The 20,864-nt window shown below is 38.7% G+C and overlaps 1 pseudogene; it reads right to left on the bottom strand.

Annotated features, from left to right (window-relative positions):
- Nucleotides 1–14,590: 14,590 nt before the first annotated feature.
- Nucleotides 14,591–15,219, bottom strand: LOC147830005 (porimin pseudogene; annotated as a pseudogene).
- Nucleotides 15,220–20,864: the final 5,645 nt, after the last annotated feature.

Genomic DNA, 20,864 nt, shown 5'->3' with positions numbered 1-20,864 from the left:
GGAGCTTGAGGTTCTGCATTAGGTTATTTAACTTAGTTCTCTCTGTTTTCCTAATATGGGCTTTCACAGCTATGAATTTCCCGCATAGAATGCTTTCATTGTGTCCCATAGATTCCTGTATGTTGTACTGACTTTATCATTTACTTGTAGAAACTGTCTAATTTCTTCTTTAATTTCCTCTGTGACCCATTGGTTGTTCAGGAGGGTGTCATTCAATTCCCATGTGTTTGTGGGAGTGCTGCAGTTTCTTATGTTATTGACATCCACTTTTATTGCACTATGGTCTGATAATATACAGGGGAAAACTTCAATTCTTTTACATTTACTAAGACATGTCCTATAAGCTAGCATGTGATCTGTTTTGGAGAATGACCCCTGTGCAGCTGAAAAGAATGTGTATTCTGATTTTGTGGGATGGAATACTCTGTAAACATCTATTAAGTCCATTTGTTCAATAGCTTGGTTCAGTTCTAGAATTTCCTTGTTAATTTTTTGTCTAGATGATCTATTTGTGATAGAGGGGTATTGAGGTCCCCCACTACAATTGTATTAGTGCTTATTTGGTTTTTCATGTCCATTAATATTTGTTTTGTATAGTTGGGGGCATTTATATTTGGTGCATATATATTTAGGATTACCATCTCTTCCTCTTTGATTGTACCCTTCACAAGGATGTAGTGACCATCTTTGTCTCTCTTAATTAGTTTTAGTTTGAAATCTACTTTGTCTGCAAATAAGATTGCTATGCCTGCTTTTTTCTGGGTTCCTGAGATGTGGAGAACTGTTTTCCATTCTTTTACTTTCAGTCTATGAATTTCTTTTTGAGTTAAGTGTGTTTCTTGTACACAGCATATTGCTGGATTTTGTTTCTTAATCCATTCTGTCAGTCTATTTGTTTTGATTAGTGAATTGAGGCCATTAACATTGAGAGTTATAATTGATAGATATTGAGTCATCCTTGTCATGATGTTTTACTGTTGTTGGCTCTTTTATGTTTTATTTTTTCCCCCTTTCCCTTTAGTTTCTTGCCTTGCCTGGTGGCTTCCCTCTGTTGGGCCTCATGGAGTTGTGACCTTCATTGTCTTTTTCCAGGATATTGCTTAGAATTGTTTGGAGTGCTGGTTTGGTGGTCATGAAATTTCTCAGGTGTTCTTTGTTGTGGAAGTATCTAATTTCCCCATCCATTTTGAAAGATAATTTTTCAGGATACAACAGTCTAGGTTGGAAGTTATTTTCTTTTAGGGCTTGAAATACTTCACTCCAGGTGCTCCATGATTTGAGGGTTTGTGTTGAGAAATCTGCTGTGATTCTGATGGGCTTTCCTTTGTAGGTGATTTGTTTCTTTTCTTTAACTGCCTGTAGAATTTTGTTCTTCTGTTGGGTTTCTGGGATCTTGACTATTATACATCTAAATGTAGATTTTTTTTTTTTGATCATGGCTAGTTGGAGTTTTAAATGCCTCACTTACCTGTATGTCCAATTCTCTACTTCTGTCTGGGAAGTTTTCTATTATTACTTCTGTGAACAGTTTTTTATGTCAATTGTACTTTCTTCTCTTTTTTCATGGACTCCTATCAGTCTTATGTTATTCTTCTTTGCATCATCTAGCAGTTGCTGGATTGATTTCTCATGGTCCCTTACTATCTTTAAGAGATCTCTGTTTTCATGGTCCTTAACCACAATCCTGTCTTCTATATCTGATATTTTATCTTCAGATTCTCTTAATCTACTCTGCATGCTTTCAATGGAGTTTTTAATCTCCTGAATATCTGTTTGAATCTTTTTCATGGATTCCATTTCTTTCTTATGTTGGGCAATCATGGTTTCCATTTCTTTCTTATGCTGGGCATTCATGGCTTCCAGCATGTTTCTGATCTCATCTATTGTCTTGTCTGTTTCTGTTCTAGAGCCTCTAATCATGTCTTTCACTCTGCTCACCATCTCTGTAGTTATCTGGGAGATTATTTCTGCTTTGCATTTTTCTAGAGCCTCATACATCTGTTTTGTTACTTCCTGTGCTATCAGTTCAGGGTGTCCAGGTGGTTGATTATCAGACTTTTCCACCTCGTTTCCCCCAGAATTTGCTTTTGTTGGGGTGGAAGCCTGAGTTTGTGCCTTGCTTAAATGTCTTCTCATTTTTGTTTTTGGTACTGTCCTTGGTTTAATTCCTGGGTTGATATTTCAAAATTGCTTAATGTAAGTATCTTTGTTGCTTATGTTTAAAACCCTTGTGTAATGATTGCTTTACAGAGGTGTCTTCCAGATATAGCTGGTCTTTAGGTTTTGAGACTCTAATGACTCTGACACTATTTCATTTTAATTATACCAGGAAGGACAACTGATTAGATCAATTGCAACATCTTAGCCCAAATGATACAATCAGCAACACCATAGCATCAAGCGTGACTTAGAAAATGACAACTTGGGGGCGGGGATTTAGCTCACTGGTTTTGTGGCCTGCTGTGCACGCTCAAGTACCTGAGTTCAATCCCCAGTACCAAAAAAAAAAAAAGAAAATGACAATTTGTGGTAGTTATTAATCTATCACATTTAACTGTGTGAATTAAATCAAAACCGAGGACCAACCCAACATATGTTTATAGTGAATAAAGTCTTCAATATAGCAACTTTACCCTTCAGGATGGGGAGTTATAAGGAGTTGGGGAGGGAGGGACAGGTAGAAAGATCAGGAAAGATTAGTGGTGAGGCCAGAAGACACAGGAAGATCACACAAACTCTAAGAAATTGTTAAAGGCAAGAGGAAAAGGCAGAATGAAAGAACAAAGACATGCACAGAGCCACCTAACAGCAATAGGGAGGTTAGATACTGTATTTACTTTCCTTTAAAACTAATGATAATCAAGAGAAGGAAAAAGAGATGGAAAGAAAAATAAAGGAGAAATCCAAATTCAGCCTAGAAAGGAACAAATAGGGATATGAAAAACAATGTGTGAGAGCACAAGCATGAGAGAGAGAGAGAGAGAGAGAGAGAGAGAGAGAGAGAGAGAGAGAAAAGATAAAAGGAAAAGTAAAAATTTGAAAAAAGTAGAAAACAGTAAAAATTAAGAATTAAACATAAGAGAAAAAAATTGTTTTTCTTTTTTGCAAAGAACAAAAAATAAAAATGAAGGGCCTCCTTCAGGGTATGTCTCTGCTGTCACAATAGGCAATGTAGGCAGCCATGTGCATATACAAGTCAATGAGTCTCAGCAAGCCAGTAGCAGACCTGTGAGATTCAGGCAGATTTCTGGCTGCTTTTCCCGATTTGAGCTCCCTGTCCTCCTGTAGGGTTGAACTCTGTAAAGTTCTACTGCAGGTTCCAGTTGCCCTTCCCCTGAAGATAGTGCAGGTTCCGATGGGAGGTGATGATCCCTCCAACTTACCAAGCACAGTGGTCTGGTGTGCCTTTCATGTAGAGATTCTCTTTACTTTTCCGCTGGGCTTCAGTTTTCGTTGAGGAGCCTGAGAAGCCCTCTTTCTGTTGCTAATTTCTGCTCTATCTTGTGGCGCTCAGGACAAGGGCCTTTATAATCCCCTGTGCCTCTGTAGTGCGAAACCAGGGAGCAAAAGAGCCAGCAGAGGCGTGGGGGTGGGGGGGGGTGCCATGACCGTGGCAGGGGGGACTGGGCCCTGCAGGCGCCCGCGCAGCTAAGCGGAGCACGGGACGGAGCGGGGGCTCCAAGCTGCACCTGGGTCCTCACTGTACCATGGGCGGAGCCTGGAACGGCTGGACTTTGTTCCTTGATCCACTCTGCCAATCTGTGTCTTTTGACTAGGGAACTGAGACCATTCACACTGAGAGTTATTGCTGAAAGTTATTGACTTATTTCTGTCATTGCATTATTTTTCTGTTGCTAATCCCCCCCCCCTTTTATTTAATTCCTCCTTCTACATGGTGTATTCATTCCACGAGACTTTTTGGCATTGTTGGCTTCATTGCCTTTTTCTAGGCTATCCTTGAGAATTTTTTGGAGTGCTCGTTTGGTGGTCGTAAGTTTCTTAAGGTGTTCTTTGTCATAGAAAGACCTATTTCTATAACAATTTTGAAAGAGTTTTGCAGTATCATTAGTCTGTGTTGGAAGTTGTTTTCTTTTAAAGCTTGAAATATTTCACTTCAAGGTCTCCTAGCCTTTAAGGTTTGTGCTGAACAATCTTCTGTAATTCTAATGGGTTTACCTTTACAAGTGATTCTCTGCTTAACATCTTTTAAAATTCTGTGTTGGACTTTTGGTATTATGGTGTTCTTTTCTAATTATTGCTATAGTATTAGAGGGTCTATATATCTCTCTTATTTGTATGTTAAAATACTTCCCCATACTTGGAAAGATTTCTGCTATTATGTCTGTAAAAAGGTTTTTTTGTGCCATTTGTACAGTTTTCTAATTTTTCACTAATTCAAATTAATCTTAGTCTTCTTTGCATTATCTAGCAGCTTTTAGATCTATTTTCATGTTTGTTTGTTTGTTTCTTTGTTTTTTGGTACCGCAGATTGAACTTGGGACCTTGTACTTGCGTGGCACGTGGCACAACCACTGAGCTAAATCCCCGGCTCCATGCTGTTTTTAAGGTATCTCTGAATATATGGTCACTTGCATCAGCCTTGTCTTCTACTTCTGACATACTGTCCTCAATTGGTCACTTCTGTTGCCCATACTTTCCATACAATTTTTTATCTCCTGGATTTTTATTTGGAACATTTTCATGGACTCTAATTCTTTGCTAAACTTGTCATTCATATTTTGCATTATTTTGTTTAGCTCAACTAGTTTATGTAAATTCACTCATCATATAATTTATTAAGTCCATTGTCTATTTAGTTATATTATCTTTGAGCTCACTGAGCACCTTATTAATCTTTTGTTTCCTCTTTTATCACTTTGTAAAATTCAATTGTTTGGCTTTTGATTTTCTCCCCATTGATGCCCCACAGATCAGCTTTCAGGGAATTAGGAGTCTTTGGAGGAATTTACCTTGTTTTTTTCTATAGATTTTGTGTGTGTGTGTGTGTGTGTGTGTGTTTGTGCACATGTGTGTGCACATGTGCTGCGGGTTAAGGATTGGTTATAGTGGAAAGACTTTGTTGCTAATATGGAGTTCTCTTTAGTCTGCTTTCCAGTGATGGGTTCTAGGTGTGGCTTACTATAGGCCTTTATGTCTGTCCCAAGATCTAATGAAGTCTGTTAATTTGGGGAGAGCAGGGTGCAGTGTAATTGGCTGTGCACCCAGTTCTCTGTAAATAAACTGCAGTATTGTTGATGACACATAGACAAACCAGATATTGGCATATAGTAAAAACCAATTGATAGTAACTACTATGACACCCTGGCAATAACAAAGAGTCAACCACAATAACAGCGTCAAAGACAAACTGAATATTAAAATACCATGAGAAGTAAAAAAAGCTAATGTACCACTCTTAAGGATAGAAAAAAGATCTTTAATTATAATATAGACATAAAGACAAACCAAATATTGACATACAGTAAGTATCTATTAAATTCAACAACTATACTACAATTAATAATAGAAAAGGAGGGGATGGAGATTTAGCTCAGTGGCGCTGTGCCTGCCTCACAAGCGCAAGGTCCAGAGTTTGATCCCTGGTATAAAAAAAAAGAAAAAGAAAAGGATTCAATAATAGTAGCATAGAGTCAACTAAATATTAAAGATTAATAAAGCTTAATAGTAATACTAGTGAAGAAGGAGAAGCCAGAAAGGGGACAAATGAAAGAAAGAAAATTTGAAAAATAAAAAGATGAGAAAGAGGGAAAAGTGAGAGAAAGGGTCCTATTGAGGAGTAGAAGGAAATTAGTAGAATTAGATAAAAGTAATATAAAGAATCAAGAAAAAGAAGGAAAAAGAAGAAACAGAAAATTTTTAAAAAGTAAAGAAAATACTCAGCCTCCCCCCAAAACTAATGAATAAAGAGAGAAATGAGCCCCAAAACATTCTTTTATATTATTGTATAAATTGTTTCTTTCCAGGAGCTGAAGCACTGGAGTCTACCAGACATGGGAAAAGACAGTGAGTCATCACTAACCCTAATTGGTTTCCACACTCTTGTTTCTGTGTGTGAATGCAGAATTTTCACCCACCTTTCCCATAGGGCGTGGTTGGTCAATGGTGTCCGCTGTAGGGTTGGACTCACTCCAGCCTCTCCCAGTTCCTGCGTCCCTGAGTGTGCCCCATATCACAGCTGTCTCTGCCTAGCTTACAGCCTGAGAGCTTATGAGGTGCCCACTTCCCCAACACACGCTCCAGTGCCCCCTCTAGCCGTGCACCTCAGGCTGTGGCCTCTGTCTTAAACGCTAGGCTGCCCCCCTGCCCTTACACCAGAGTTGCAGTTGTTACAGTTACAAGAAATGTCTCCTCAGCTTGGATTCTGGGAACACAGCTGAGAACTGTCAGTTCCCCGTGCCAAGGACTTTCAGTTCTTTGTGTCCCCAACCCTCCTTACCCCCTTTTAGCAACCCTGCCCAGCAACCCTTTAGGGGCCCTCCCTTTACATCACCTAAACTAGTCCATTGGGATAGATTGTAAAACTTTGAACCAGTTGACGGGGAGAAGGTCAGTTGCTTCTCATGCATTTGGATATAAAAGGAGCCTGTTGCATGCCTGCTAACTCATTGCTAGAGTGTGCTCTCATCCTTCTGCAGAACCTACCTTGTTGAGATTTCTTGGTGTCAGAGTGCTTAATTTCTGCACCAACAAATTGAATCTGGGGCTTATTGCCAACACACTGACAATGCTTTGGAGTCAGTTGAATCCAAATTCTTATGGCACTAAACAGGCAAATAAAATGAGAGATTAACAGCAGTATGGATCTGTAATAGACCAGGAACAGTTGGGGTTGGAAAATATTCTCTCTGTTGTCTGTGCAACTCTCTCCCATTATGAAGAGAGAAGAAATATGAACAAAACACTTGCGGAGTAGCCAGGGCCAGGTCTATGTGCTTAGCTCATCACCTTCCACTGTAAAAGAGGGAATGCACTTCCTTTTACTTGACTTTCAAGAGCACCTACCTTTGCAGTTTGCTAACCAAAACCAGACAATGTCAGCTTTGAACTTCTTGCAATGAAACACATCAGACCACTGCTATATCTTCCAGAGATAGTCTTTGGTGGGGTACTTTTTTTTCCTTTTTGAAAACTACAAAAAGTTAGTAAGACTGTCACCTAAATTACATACTTTGTACCCTATGCTAGGCTCAGTGCATAAAGTGTATTATCTCATTTACTTATAAAAGCCCTGTGGGATTTGATGTTGCCATTCTTGTTTTAGAGATGAATTTATTGGGCTAAGGAAGTCCCTTGGCATGGCCAGGCACATGTGTAGCACTCATGGAGTAGATTCAAGTTCCTATGCTCATGTTCTCAACCATTCTATCTTGTACTTCCAGGGGAGTCTTTACACTCCAGCTCACACTTTGAACTACAAAAAAGTTGCTGCTCCTGCTCCTTCTAGTCTTGCTAAGTTGCCTACACTGGCCTCAAAATTTGATTCTCCTGCCTCAGCCACCTGAGTAGCTGAGATTATAGGCATGTGCTACCACTCCCAGTAGGCTGTATTTTCTTTACCAGATGACCATGCATTGGAGAGGCCCCTAAGGCACTTTTGAGAGCAAACAACCCATTCCTGAATCCTTTACCTGAGTACACTGTGGAGACAGAGTTTTCTCCTGACCTGAAAAATGACATCACTAATAAGATCTTAAACTCAAGTAAATGGATGTAAGTCCAAATGTTCTGAAGACTCCCTATTTGACTTGACAGCACTGTAGCACAGTTGAAGTAGTATAGGAAGTTAAAACACAAAAGACAAAGCAAAGAAAATGACTAAAATTCGTTGAATAAGCTCTCTTTAGACGACTGGTATACTATTCAAACACATCTTTTGCCTTTCCTTTTTTTTTATTGTATATCCTTTTATTGGTACATTTTAGATGTACAATATGATGACATACATCATCGGAGATATGCACCTTTACATACTCTCTTGGTTCTTATTTTGTTCCCCCTTCCTCTGCCCTCCCTTCAAACCCCCATTCCTCCCTATTTACAAAGACTTTGTTTCCTTTTTTCCATTTTCTCATATTAATTCCATTCCCTTCTTTCCTTTCCCTTACCCCTCCCACTTCCCCTTCCCCTTTGCCCCTTTTCTTCCTATTTCACCTTATCTATTATACCTTTTAGTTCTTATTTACGCTTTCAGTTTCTCATGCTAGAGAAAAGATTTGGTATTTACACATGTGTGTCCTATTTATTTCTCTTAAGAGCATCATCTCAATGTGCATCCATTTAGCTGTAAATGTCTCTAATTTATTGTTTTTGATGGCTGAGTTGTACTCCATTTTATTAAAAAAACAGATTTTCTTGATCCAGTCTCCAGTTGATGGGCATTTGGGCTGTTTCCAAGTTTTAGCTATCACAAACTGTGCTGTTATGAACATGGGTGCACATATATCACTGTGGTATAATTCTTTTAATTCTTTGGGGAAGATCCCCTGCAGTGGAATAGTGGGGTCAAATGGGACTTCCAGTCCTAGTTCTTTGAGGTATCTCCATACTGATTTCCACAGTGCTGGCACCAGTCTACACTCCCACCAGCACTGGAGCAGGGTTCCTCTTTCCCCATAGCCCTGTCAGCATTTGTTATTGGTTGATTTCATGATAGCAGCTATTCCTTCTGGAGTGAGGTGGAATCTCAGTGTTGTTTTCATTTGCATCTCTTGAATGACCAGTGATGTTGAGTATTTTTTCATATGTTTATTTGCCACTTCTACTTCTTTGTGTGAGAAATGTCTGTTCATTTCAGATGCCCATTTTTGGATTGGGTCTTTAAATTGGGGAGGTCTGATCTTTTTAAGTTCTTTATAGATTTGAGATAGTAGACCTTTGTCTGAGGGACTGCTGGTGAAACTTTTTTCCCACATTGTGGGTTGTCTCTTCATACTACTGGTGGTTTCTCTTGCTGTGCAGAAGCTTTTTAAAGAAGAGATCCCACTTGTTGATTGTTTGTGCCAGTTCACGGGCAACTGAGGTTTTATTCATGAAGTCTTTTCCTGCACCAATGTCTTCAAGAGTTCTACCTAACCTCTGTTCCAGCCGGTTCAGCGTTTCTGTTTTAATATTTAGATCTTTAATCCATTTCAACTTTAGTTTAGTGGATGGTGAGAGATATAGGTCTAGTTTTAGTCTTTGGCAAGTTGAAACTCAATTTCTCCAGCACCATTTATTAAAGAGGCTATCTTTCCTCTAGTGAGGGTGTTTGGCTCCTTTGTCAAAGATGAGGTGGCTCAGTGTGTCTCGAGTTGTTTCTGCATCTTCTAATCTGTTCCACTGGTCCTCAAGTCTGTTTCTTTGCCAGTACCATGATGTTTTTATCACTGTAGCTTTGTAGTATAGTTTCAAGTTGGGGATTGTGATACCCCCTGCCATGTCTCTGTTACCTAGAATTGCTTTTGCTATTCTGGGTCTCTTCTTGCTCCAAATGAATTTTTGGCTTGTTTTCTCAAGGTCTATGAAGTATGCTGCTGGGATCTCAATTGGAATTGCATTAAATCTATATAGCAGCTTTGGAAGTATGGCCATTTTCACTATATTAATCCTTCCTACCCAGGAGCAGGGGATGTCTGTCCATTTTCTGATATCATCTTCAATCTCTCTTTTCAGAGTGCCATAGTTTTCAGAGAAGAGGTCTTTGATTTCTTTCGTTAGGATGATTCCTAGGTATTTCAGTTTTTTGGATGCTATTGTGAAAGGAATTATTTGCCCTATTTCTCTCTCAGTGAGTCTTTTGTTCATGTAGAGGAAAGCTATTGAGTTTTGTGTGTTGACCTTGTATCCAGCTATTTTACTGAATTTGGTTATTAAGTCTAGAAGACTTTTGGTGGAGTTCTTGGGGTCTTCTATATAGAGTATCATGTCATCTGCAAATAATGACAATTGACTTCTTCATTTCCTATCTTTATTCCTTTTATTTCTTTCTCTTGTCTAAATGCTATGGCTAATGTTTCCAAAGCTATATTGAACAGGAGTGGTGATAGTGGACATTCTTGTCTTGTTCCTGATTTTAGTGTGAAGGATTTCAGTTTTTGACCATTCAGTATGATACTGGCTGTTTGTTTTTCATAGATGGCTTTTTTCAGATTGAGGTAGAGAATGTCTATTCTGATTTTTTGTAGGGTTTTTATCATATATGCTTGATGGGTTTTGTCAAATGCTTTTTCTGCATCTATTGAGATGATCATATGGTTTTTGTCCCTGGCTCTATTGATATAATGTATTACATTGAATGATTTGCATATGTTGAACCATCCCTGCATCCATAGGATGAATCCCATTTGGTCAGGGTAGATGATCTTCTTGATGATCTTCTGCATTCTGTTTGCCATTATCTTATTAAGGATTTTTGCATCTATGTTCATTAGTGAGTTTGGCCTATAGTTCTCTTTTTCAGTTGGCTCTTTCTCTGCTTTGTGGTTCAAGGTGATGCTTGCTTCCAGGAATGATTTTGGGAGTATTGCTTCCCTTTCAAATTCACTGAAGAGTTTAAACAGTAGTGGCAGTAGTTCCTCTCTAAATGTCTTGTAGAATTCAGCAGTGAAGCCATCAGGACCTGGGCTTTTCTTGGTTGGTAAGTTTTTAATTATGTTTTCAATTTTATTGATTGATATTGGGTTTTTAGAATTTTTACGTGTTCTTCATTGAACTTTGGTAATTCATATGTATCTAGGAATCTGTCTATTTCTTCTGTGTTTTCCATCTTATTGGCGTATAGGTTCTGGAAGTAGGTATTGATGATCCTCTGGATTTCTGCTGGGTCTGTTGTAGTTTCACCCTTTTCATTCCTAATTGCATGGATTTGGTTCTTTTGTTTCCTTTTTCTCATAAGGTTGGCTAAGGGTTTGTCAATTTTGTTGATTCTTTCGAAGAACAAACTCTTGGCTTCATTGATTTTTTTGTATTGTTTTCTTAGTCTCCATTGCATTGATTTCTGCCCTGATCTTTATAATTTCCTCCCTTGTATTAGCTTTGGGGTTGTCCTGCTCTTCCTTTTCTAGAAGCTTGAGATTCAGCATCAGGTTGTTTAATTGGGCTCGTTCTGTTTTCCTAATATGAGTATTCACTGCTATGAATTTCCCTCATAAGACTGCTTTCATTGTGTCCCATAGATTCTGATATGTTGTGTTCTCATTGTTATTTATTTGAAGGAACTGTCTGATTTCTTCTGTAGTTTCCTCTGTGACCCATTGGTTATTCAGAATTGTGTTGTTCAATTTCCATGCATTTATGAAGTTTTTGCAGTTTCTTTTGCTATGGATCTCCAATTTCATCACATTATGGTCTGATAATATACAGGGAATAACTTCAATTCCTTTGCACTTACCTAAATATGTTCTATGAGCAAGTATGTGGTCTATTTTGGAGAACGACCTGTGTGTAGCTGAAAAGAATATGTATTCTGATTTTGTGGGGTGAAACACTCTGTAAACATCTGTTAAGTTCATATGTTCAAGAGTTTGGTTGAGTTCTAGTATTTCATTGCTTGTTTTTTGTCTAGTTGATCTATCCATTTGTGACAATGGGGTATTGAGCTCCCCTACTACTATTGTATTAGTGCTTATATGGTTTTTCATGTCCGTTAGTATTTTTTTATATAGTTGGGTGCACTAGTGTTTAGTAGACAGGTATTTTTGATTGTCATCTCTTCCTCTTGGATTGCTCCCTTTACAAGGATATAGTGTCCTTCTTTGTCTCTCTTAATCGGTGTGGGTTTGAAATCCACTTGATCTGCAAAGAGGATAGCTACTCCTGCTTTTTTTCAGGTTCCCGTCACATGGAGTATTGTTTTCCACCATTTAACTTTCAGTTTGTTTCTTATATATAGCATATTGTTGGATCTTGCTTCTTCACCCATTCTGCCAGTGTATTTCTTTTGATTGGTGAGTTGAGACCATTATCATTGATGGTTATAACTGATACATATTGAGTTATCATTGCCACGACTTTTTCTTTTTGTTGGGTTCTCTCCCTTTACATTTAATTTCTTGTCATGCCAGATGGGTCATTCTGCTTTGCTTCCTGGGGTTGTGATCCTCAATGTCTGTTCATAGGATATTGTGTAAAATTCTTTGGAGTGCTGGTTTGGTAGTCACGAAGTTCCTAAGGTGCTCTTTGTCATGAAAGTATCTTATTTCTCCATCAATTTTTTTTTAAATGGAGAACAAATTTTATTTTAAAAATAGATCTCAGTAACAATGAAATACCAAAATCTGGTCATTATAATAGAAAAACAAAAGGTAAGAGGAGTTTGCTTTACTTTTTTTCTGAAAATACAGAATTAACTACCGTAATATACTGCCAACTCTCACTTGCTTTATTGGAATTATTCCTGTTATGGATTATCCAAGGATATTTAAAAATCAGTGGCTTCTGCATGATATTTAGACATACATCTGGATTGTTTTTATCTTCAAGTAAATATATTCTCAAGAAATATAAAGAAAATTGGGCACTTGCTTAACCATAAGCATAATTAGGAAGATTATGCTTAGGAAATGTACCCAAAGGAATACATAATTTTGCATTACTGTTTCTGTAGATTAAAAAAAACTTGTATTCAAAGTACTAGTATTTGAAAGTAACAAATTATACTACTTATATACAGAGAAAAGACATAACTATATTATTTCCAACCCAAAAAGAAGAGGAAACTTCCAAGGCAATGACAATGGTAATTTAAAAGTGGTTTTCTAGCTGCAAAGTGCTAAAGAAGAAGTATTCAAGAAAAACTTCAGGCTGGTACTGATATACCAAGAATGTGAGAAACAAAAGAAGGTAAAAGCCCTCATCACTATAAAGTCTGTTTTAACTATATTTACAAAGAAGTGAAAGCAGTGGTTGCAAGACCAGTTAAGGCCAAGTTAGCAACACGCAACTTACCCATCAGCCCACATTTCTCTTCAAACTAGCTAACCATGTATGTTTCATAGTTTCCTCCATACTGCATGTGCTATATAAATTTGATCATATCTATATTTTAGAGAAGGATATCATCTATATCACATCAGTTGTCCATAACACACAACAAATAGAAATTATCCTCTTGTAACAAAATTCTTGATACCTAGCATTCTCTGCAAACCAAAAGCTGACCACAAAGTTATATTTTATTCCTATTAAAAGTGTTGGTACATGTTCCTTAGGAGATCTTAACTCATTTTTAGATTTGTGAAAACTGGTGTAATTTACTTTGGCCCTGTAAGATAAAAATATCTTGGTATTTAATGACTGAATGCCTCTTTTGTTAAAACTTGACCCTGAGTTTAAGTTCTAGAATATAAACTTAAAACTAAAACCACTCCAAAATACACTGCCTAATATTGGTGTTTGTATAATACTGTGCTTTTTTTGTCTTCATTACCATGGTGCATTTGAAAGTAGCTCCCCTTCAGCAATGAAGTAAGACGAGTGTACTAGAATACCCAACATAAGGAAGCAGGAAATGTCCTGTCTGAAGTAAGCATTTACTCCAAAATACATTTATTTAAAGTATAAAAATGTCATTTCCCTAGTTCTCTTAAAATTGACAGTGTATGAAGTGCAGCATTTTCACCCTGCAGGTAGAATAGCTTGGGGTGGAAACTCCCATAATCCCTGGTTTAATAAACAGCAAAAATCTATAATTCTGACAATATAGTTCTAAGTATTGTCTTGGATTTTTTTTAAATTTCTAGATATTGAAAGCAGCTCTACATTCTTTTAAAATAGTCACTAAATATAAAATTAAAATTAATAAGTGAATAGGAAATAAAAGCCATTTCCAGTAGTAACAAATATTCTCACAGTAGCAAATAATCTAGTATCTAGTTTTTCCTATGCCAGTCTTACAGTTGAATCCTTAAAACACCATTTTTAACAGTGCAGTTTGCCTAAATTATATAAAGAAAATTATATCAACTAACATTGAAATCGTCAAAGAAGTTATTAATAAAAATACAAGCTTTTTAAATTCTCCACTGGGTCTCTATTATAGCAAAGGACACGTACTGGTTGGGGTTTTATTTTGAAGATTCTGTTTCTAGACCAAATACCGTACTTCAAAATATAAAATATTGAAGCTTTCTTAAATTATGCTTGAGACCTAGTTTACGCAATTATGTAATTTCTACTTACGGCATTAGTAATTAGGGTATATCCAGCTCTGAAAAGCGCTGAAGTTCTTCGTGTGAGCAACAAACACTCAAAATCCCGAGAGCTGTACTGAGCTCCTTAATTGTAAACACAGATGGCATCCTGCCCTTCAGTGATATGATTCAGTTACTAGTCCTGGGTGACCAATGCCACAAAACCATGAGATAGTAGTTGTCTTACTGTATTGTATTTGCTAAATGTGAATATAATCACTGTATAAATTATTTGTAAGCTTCAAATATTCATTTAAATTCTTAAGACATTTTTACCTTTAGTAATGATGAGGAATCTTCACATATTTATGCAATGCATCATATACATAGTCCGTTTATACTATTTTTTTTTTTTTTTTTTTGGTACTGGAGATCAAACTCAGGTCCTTGCGCTTGCGCAGCAGGCTGCGAAACCACTGAGCTAAATCCCCAGCTCCGTTTATACTACTTTTAAGAGAACATTGTTTTAAACTAATAAACCAAAATTATAGAGCTGCATCAGTCTTCTTTCCTTGGTTCTTGTATTTCCTTAAATGATGGCATGATGTTCATCAATGGTTCTATACCGAATGCCTCTTCTTGAATAATACATTTTGCATCCAATGTAAAGAATAGATAAAACTCCCAGTGTCAATACAATACCACCAACAAAGCTGCCAGTATCAAATTTTGATCCTCTATTTTCTTTAGAATGAACAGTTGTGGTTAGCAGTGTCACCAAACTACTGTGGGTTGTGGTCATCATGGGTGTTGACATCTGGGATACGTTTTGTGAAATACTTGTTGCTTTAGTTGTAGACTTTGAGGTGGTGGGAATTGTTGTATTGGTTGAGACTCATGGTGTTGCCATTTTAGAAGTAGATTTCATGGTGACAGCTGTCATATTGATTGAGACCAAGGAAACTGGAGTTAATGGTTTCACGGTGCTGCTGCTGTTAGATGTGCTTGTATTGCTGGAAGGCATAGTCTCTGATAGGTTACTACTGGAGCTGTGCAGAGGCACAGGAATCTCTGTATTTGGAGATTCTAGTTAAGTGGCAGAGTCCAGATTTTTCTCCATCAATTTTGAAAGATAGTTTTGCAGGGTACATCAATCTGGGTTGGAGGCTGTTTTCTTTTAGGGCTTGGAATATGTCACTCCAAGCTCTTCTTGCCTTGATGGTTTGTGTTGAGAAGTCTGCTGTGATTCTGAGGGCTTTCCTTTGTATTTGATTTGTTTCTTTTCTCTAACTGCTTGTAGAATTTTTTTCTTCTGGAATCTTCACAATTATATGCCTACGTGTAGATTTTTTTTTGATCAAGGCTAGTTGGAGTTCTATATGCCTTCCTTAACTGTATGTCAAATTCTTTCCCCCTACTTGGGAAGTTTTTTGCCATCACTTCTGTGAACAGTTTTTTTTTATGTCATCTGCACTCTCTCTTGTTTCTTCATTGACTCCAATCAGTCTTATGTTATTTTTCTTTGCATCATCTAGCAGCTGCTGGATTGATTTCTCATGGTCCCTTACAATTTTAAAGAATTTTTTCTTTTCCTGGTCACTAATTGGAATCTTATCTTCTATATCAGAAATTCTGTCTTCACATTGTCTCATTCTGCTGCATAGACTTTTAATGGAGTTTTTAATCTCCTGGAAATCTCTTTGCATCTGTTTTATGGATTCAATTTGTTTCCTATGTTGGGATTCCATCATGTTCCTCAGCTCCTCTATTTTTTTATCTTTATCCTCTCTAGATTTGTTAATCATGTTTTGCACTATGGGCACAATCTTTGCTGTTATGTGAGAAATTATTTCTGATTTCATTTTTTGCAGATCCTGTTTCGTTGCTAGTTCAGGGAGTCCAGGTGGTTGAGTATAAGAGTGTTCCATCTCGTTTCCCTTTGGGGTTGCTGTAGGTGATCTGGAAGTCTGGTTCTGAGGCTTGTTTACATGTCTTCTCATTTCGAGGGGATGTGTGTGTGTGTGTGTGTTCCTGGCGCCCATGTGGCTCACCTCCTCTGTGGTGGGAGCTGTGGCACACCTACCCAGAAGCCTCCTCCAGGTTGGCAGCTGTGGCATGCTAACCTGGAAGACTCCTCTGGGCTGGGAGCAGTCACCTTTCCTTTAAATAAGTAGCCTGTATCACCTTCTCTATCCCAAACTGTCCATATGCTTACAAAGTTCTGAAAAGATGTTAACAACTGTAAAAAAAAGTTTAATTGAAAAGAGCTGAAAGGGCAAATGACAAAATGATACAAGTTAAAATGTTAACTAAAAGTTCTTTGGCCATTCATAGCTCATCAGTAATATTTGTACACATGTAGTGCAATCAGTACAAATGTGTATGAAAAACTCTCTCTCTTCATATATATAGTAAAAAATATATATTATATATGCTATATCTAGTATATATATATATATATATATAAAACAAAATAAAAGTAAAAGAAAAACAGCAGAAAAATAGAAAAAGAAAGCTACTATAATCCAGTGCAGACCTTACATGTTTTACCCTTACATGTTTTCTATATCTTTGGCCTCTTAGTCTGGTTTTCAATCTGTATATATAATTAACTTTATAAGGTCTTACAAGATGAATAAATAAATCTGATGCCAGAAAAATAGGAGAAAGGTGTGGGGGGACTCAAATTTAAATGTGCTATGTACATACCCTAAGACCCTACAATGAATGTAATCATTATGTACTGCAAACATGTACTAAAAAAAGTAAAAACAAAACAAAACAAATGTGTTTAAAAATTTTTCTTTTATACTGGTTATCGAACTCGGGACCTTGCGCTTGCAAGGCAGGTGGTGGCACCACTGAGCTACATCCCTGGCCCTGTGTATAAAATTTTTGAATAAATATTTCATAGATAAGAATTACAGTTTTCCATTAGGAACTTTCACACCCCTTAAGAGAAATAAAATGTCTATGATCCCATTCTTTAAAAAATACATTTATGATTTGTAACACAGAAGAAAGATCCTACAATAATGCTTACAGTGGACAAAGGAAAATTGGACAGCTTTCATTTTAATATTTTTACTTTCTTGTAGTTTAACAAGTTTTACCATGTATTATTCTCGTGTGGGAAATAAATTTTCTTTTTTTTTTAAGAAAAACACTAACATGTACCCTTTTTTGGTCTTCCCTGAAATTTTGTGCCTCCTTCTCACTGGGAATGTATGGTTTCAGGGATGAATTTGGCACACCAGTAACATGATTTCTCAAGCTTTTGTGATAAAATTCTAAACACTGCTGAAAGCAACATTTTGGAGTCACTCTCTACCTTCCAGAAGTAGGAAAGAGATTAACAAACTGTGACCTTTCCTGGTAACCTGAACAGGAGCAGGTGTACCTCTGTGCTCAGGCTTAGGCAACCCCCTCACCACATCATGGAGTGGCAGCTCAGTGCACACTTGAGCTGTGCTGCACACTGGTAAGCACAAAGTGTGGGCTTTCACACTAGAGAACAGTTGTGGGCACAGGTGCTCAGGGCCTATGCTTCTTCATCTGGTCCTGGTCCTTTTCATCTCACCTTAAACTAAGATTTTCACAATATGAAATTTTCATGGAAACTGCCTCCAGCATAATAACTATGAGTAATTTATCTGATAAAAGAATGTCAACTGCAAGTACAGTATAATTTGTGTAGTGACAAATTGTATCCGTCCTTCCTAGGAAGAAAGGACACTGCTGTGCATGGAGTAGATCAGGGCAGGGTCAAGTAGAAGCACTTGTGTTTAATATGCAGCTCCCAGAAGCATTCCTCTGTCCTTTCAGAAGATAGATGCAAATTATACCTAATAAAGCTATTATAAATAATTGCCACCTCTTCTCTCCTGCATACTCAGTGAGTTTGAAATGGGAGAAGAGGCAGTTATGAATGAGACACCTATAAATTATGAATTAGGAGATGTCTGATGTAGCATTCCTAATTTTCACTGAAGTCAGAAATGTATTTTCAAAGATTTAATAGTATCAGTTATGAAATGTGAAGTCAAAAAGATGCAGAGCTTTAGCCAGCAGTGTCCAGAATTGAGGCATGTAGAATGTCCTGGAGATCTCCACACAACACCTGAGGGAGGGGGTGTGTGCTGGAATGTCACAGGAAAGGAAAATGGAGTGGTGTTAATTTTTCACAGGAAAATAACTAGAAAAAATAAGAAACATAAATGTTATGAAAAGGAAAGCAGTTATCCGTAGCATTATGAGCAGAAATACATTGTTAAGAAATGGGAGGATCATTCATTCCAACATTACTTGTGGAGAGCTATAACCCATGTTGACCCTGAGCCATGCCATTCCAGCAGCTGGTCCCTGCTGAGCAAGACCAACCAGCAAGTAGGAAATGGCAAAGGGCCTGATAGCTCTTGGTATGCCTAGGGAACTGTGGGGGGGCATGAAGGCCTGGACCAGTGTAAGACCCAGGACGGTAGGAAGCTTTCTCCCAGGAGTGGTGCTCCGCCTGCCTCAAAACCTTCTGTTGAAGGCCGGCTCAGATCATGGAGCAGTTTGTGAGGCTACAGGCACACAGCTTCACTTAGCTCTCTTTGTTTCTGCTAGGGCAGGCAGAAGACTTAGGTAGAAGCTGTACGCAAGACAGGGCCCGGACAGAAGGCAGTTTCGAGGAGTGCTTCCAAGAAGTTGGTGTCCAAGAGGGTGACTCAGTAGGAGTCAGACTAAGCTGAGGTCATGAGATTTGTGGAAAGAACAGGATGAGCCAGATAAGAAGAGCAAGGAGAAGGGAGCTGGGCATGGTAGCAGGACTGCAGAAGAGCAGGCCACCTATCCTCACCTACTCCACAGGTCAGGGCTCTGCGATGGGCTGCTTTATAGGTGGGCTACATAACTCATAAGGAACTTGTGCACAGCCAGCTAGTTTGCAAGCCAATCTCAAGGCCAGAGGCACAGAGGATTAGAAACAGAGTGGAAAAAGGGAGATGTTGTCTAAAGGGTGCAGAGTTTCAGTACTGCAAGATGAGAAAGTTGTAGAGATAGACCTATTCCACAACTATGTAACTACAGTTAACATGACTATACTGCACACTTAAAGTGTACTATATGTTTTTGACACACACTTACAGAGGCAGGACTTAGATTCTTCTTCCTGTGACTGCGACTCCACTTCTGCCCACCTGCATCTGCTGCAACCTTGGAGTATGATTTCTTAGAGCCATTGAAGCCTGAAGTTGGTCTATGAGTCTCACTTTTTCATAAAATTATAGTAAGAAAACCCTGTAGAGTCTGATGACTAAACGTCAGGGATATGCATCATCTTCAGCAAGACTGAGACGTGCATGAGAGACAGGCACAGGTGCGCTCCACTGCCCTGCCCTAGGCAGAATCCCCCACCTAGGGGCAGCCCCTCGTGGTGGATCCTCAGCCGCATTTGTCTCTTCTATCTACTCTGGCTACAGGACAAGCCTTTCGTGACACTCTCAGGGCAAAAATATCCCAAAGAGTCCAAATCTATCTGATAGGTTTCCAGGGGAGGTGAGGCACATCACAAGACATCATATGGCAAGAGGAGAAGACAAGGACCCAGGCAGGGCCACACACACTCACACTGGAACGGGGACTGTCTTCATAGTCATGTTTGTGTCAAACCATGGGAGGTTGGTAGGTGCATTTGCTGTGGCTGTGGTGGTGAAAAATGACAGGTGAGGCAGGAGCTGTGTGTTAGGGAAAGTGGGTCAGAACCTTGGGTTCCTGCTGTGTTTCACAGCTTTGTGTCAGGACGTGGTGCCTGGCGTAACTTCTGAAGCACGGAAGATGAAGTGTGCTGTCACATTGGTGGGGACTGGGCAATTGGGCTAGTCACATGGCCTCCTGCTGTTTCTCCATGCTTTGGCAGTGCCTTGTTGCTGCGACTTTGCCCTTCCTTGTGGTACTGGGAGGGACTGACTCTTCCCTTGGTTTTCTTCACAGCTTTGAGGAACACATTAGAAAGAACTTCACCTGCCAGGCAGGCCTGCTGTGATGGTCTGGGTCACTGACTTTTGAACTAAGTCAGATTAAAACCCAGATGATGCCAGGGATTGTAACACGTGCAGGAACTTCATCAGGCCTCTTCCAGTTCACAGGCAAATCAGTGGTCTCATTCTGTGAGCCAATGGGATGGAATGGAAAAATATTATGTTGGTGTTGGCAGGAATCTTCTGGGCAGTAACATAGCAGTTCTTACCTGGACACAGTTCCTCTAGAACCCACTGGCAGGATCAGTCAGGCCCAGTGCCTGTTATGCAGAGTTCCTTCCTGTGTTTCAGATATCTGCCCAAAGGACAAGGCTACTTCAAATGGATTCCAGCTGGGGCAGCTGTGCTTGGGCCAGGCGAGCCAAGGAAGTCATGGCATTCTGTCACGGCAGAGACAAAAGTCCTCGCTTTGGTTTTGACCTATGTCCTTCTGCTCTCTTCACAATTTAAGCATGGAACCAGTGAAGGTTGGGCTGTGGCTGTGTCACAGTCACAGACTCCTTGTGCTGGAGGTCGTAAAGAACAAGGTCTTTCTTTCTGGGCTAAGCTTGTAGCAATCATTTCCTTCTCTTCTTATCTCTGCAGGTCTTTTTGTCTTTGTTCTTTAGTAACAACTTCATTGAGACATAAGTCTCATGCCAAACAGTTCACCCATTTAAAGTGGACAATGCAGTGGTTTTCATATTTATACAGAGTTGTGCAATTATCTCCACAC

The sequence above is a fragment of the Heterocephalus glaber genome, unplaced genomic scaffold (assembly GCF_053883595.1).
Source record: "Heterocephalus glaber isolate CG9 unplaced genomic scaffold, H.glaber_assembly_v1.0 deba00000331, whole genome shotgun sequence".
In the NCBI taxonomy this organism is placed as follows: Eukaryota; Metazoa; Chordata; class Mammalia; order Rodentia; family Bathyergidae; genus Heterocephalus; species Heterocephalus glaber.
This window is presented reverse-complemented; position numbering and strand designations above follow the sequence as displayed.